Source organism: Capsicum annuum, chromosome 9 (assembly GCF_002878395.1).
Source record: "Capsicum annuum cultivar UCD-10X-F1 chromosome 9, UCD10Xv1.1, whole genome shotgun sequence".
Lineage (NCBI taxonomy): Eukaryota > Viridiplantae > Streptophyta > Magnoliopsida > Solanales > Solanaceae > Capsicum > Capsicum annuum.
The window spans coordinates 217,525,281-217,527,799 of record NC_061119.1 but is presented as its reverse complement, the minus strand read 5'-3'; positions in this window follow the sequence as shown (position 1 = coordinate 217,527,799).

The following is a 2,519-nucleotide window of genomic DNA, read 5'->3' as shown; positions in this document are numbered from 1 at the left end:
GTGGACAAACGGGCAAAACGGTGTGAATGGGACATTTTTTATGTGCTATAGCCCACGGTTTTGGGGGTAAGCCCGGGGTCTGGGCGTTCTGTGAGCTACAAATTAACCGAGGCATGCTAGGGAGGTTGGTGATCATTCTAGTGTGGTCAATTTAAATTTTCGTGGCCATTTAGGTGGACAAACCGGCGAAACGGCGCGAACAGGGCATTTTTGGTCCAAATCGGTGTGCTATAGCCCACGGTTTCGAGGATGGGTTCGGGGTCCAGGTGTGCTGTGGTCCAAAAATTGATCGGGGTATGCCAACGAGGTTGGGGATAATCCCAATGTGGTCCTTTTAACTTTTCGTGGCCATTTGGTTGGACAAACGGGCGAAACGACACGAATGAGGCCTTTTCGGGCCAAACCAGAGTGCTATATCCCACGATTTTGGGGGTAGACCTAGGGTCCAGGCATGGTATGTGTCAAAAATTGATCGGGGCATGCCAGGGACATTGGGGATCATCCTAGTATAGTCCATTTAATTTTTCGTGGCCATTTGGGTGGACAAATGGGAGAAACGGCGTTGACGGAGCATTTTCTGGTAAAATTGGTGTGCTATAGCCCACGGTTTTAGGGGTGGGCTCGGAGCTCAGGGGTGCTATGGGCCAAAAATCAATCGGGGCATGCCAGGGAGGTTGGGGATCATCCTAGTATGGTCCATTTAATTTTTCATGGTGATTTGGGTGGACAAAAGGGCAAAACGGCTAGAACGGGGCATTTTTGGTCCAAATCAGTGTGCTATAGCCCACAGTTTCAGGGGTGCACCCGGGGTTCGAGCGTGTTGTGCGTCGAAAATAGACCAGGGCTTGCCGTAGAGGTTGGGGATCATCCCAGTGTTATCCATTTATTTTTTGTGGCCATTTGGGTGTACAAACGGGTGAAACGGCACGTTCGGAGAATTTTCGAACAAAATCGATGTGCTATAGCCCACAGTTTTGGGATTATCCCAGTGTGGTTCATTTAATTTTTTGTGGCCATTTGGGTGGACATACGGGAGAAACAGTGTGAATGGGGTATTTTTGGGCCAATTGGTGTGCTATAACCTATGGTTTTGGGGGTGGGCTCAGGGTCCAAGCATCCTGTGGGCCAAATATTGACCGAGGCATGCCAGGGAGGTTGGGATCATCCTAATATAGTTCGTTTAATTTTTTGTGGTCATTTGGGTGCACAAATGGGTGAAACAGCGCGAACGGGGCATTTTCGGGCCAAGTCGGTGTGCTATAGCCCACGATTTTGGGGGTGGGCCCTGGGTCCGGGCGTTCTATGGGCCAAAAATTTATCTGGGTGTTCCAGGGAGGTTGGGATCGTCCCATTATGGTCCGTTTCATTTTTTGTGGCCATTTGGGTGGACAAACAGGCAAAACGGGGCTATCGGAGCATTTTCAAGCTAGATTGATGTGCTATAACCCACGATTTTGGGAGTGGGCATGGGGTCCGGGCGTGCTGTAGGCCAAAAATTAATCAGGGCATGATAGGGAGGTTGCGGATCATCTTAGTCTGGTCTATTTTATTTTTGTGGCCATTTGGGTGGCCAAACGGGCAAAACGGCGAGAACGAAGCATTTTCGGGCCAAATCGGTGTGCTACATCACATAGTTTTGGGGTTGGGCCCAGGCATGGTGTGTACCAAATGGATAAACGGGCAAAATGGCGTGAATGGGGTATTTTTGGCAAAAATTGATTTTCTATAACCCCCGATTTTGGGGTTGGACCTGGGTTTCGGGCGTCCTATGGGCCAAAAATCAACCGAGGCATGCCAGACAGGTTGGGATCATCCCAATATGGTCTGTTTAATTTTTTGTGGTCATTTGGGTGGACAAATGGTCGAAACGGTGCGAACGAGGCATTTTCATGCCAAATCAATATGTTATAGCCCATGGTTTTGGGGGTGGAACGAGGTCTGGGCGTACTGTGGGTGAAAAACTAATCGCGTCGTGCCAGGGAGGTTGGGGATTGTCCCAGTATGGTCAATTTAATTTTTCGTGGCTATTTGGGTAGACAAACAAGCGAAACAGTGCAAAACCAAATTGGTGTACTATAGCCTACAATTTTGGGGGTGGGCGTAGGGTCCAGGCATGCTGTGGGCTAAAAATCGACCGGGGCATGACAGGGAGGTTGGGGATCATCCCAGTGTGGTCCATTTTATTTTTCGTGTCCATTTGGGTGGACAAACGAGTGAAATGGGACAAATAGGGCATTTTTGGGCTAAATCAGTGTGTTATAGCCTACGATTTTTGGGGTGGGCTCGGGGTTCGAGTGTGCTATGGGTCAAAAATCAACTGGGGCATGCTAGGGGGGTTGAGAATCGCCCCAGTGTGGTCCATTTAATTTTTTGTGGACATTTGGGTGGACAAACGGGCGAATTGGCGCAAATGGGGTATTTTAAGGCCAAATCGGTGAGCTATAAACCACAGTTTTTGGGGTGAGCCCGGGGTCCGGGCATACTGTGGGCCAAAAATTGACCAGGGCATGCCAGGGATG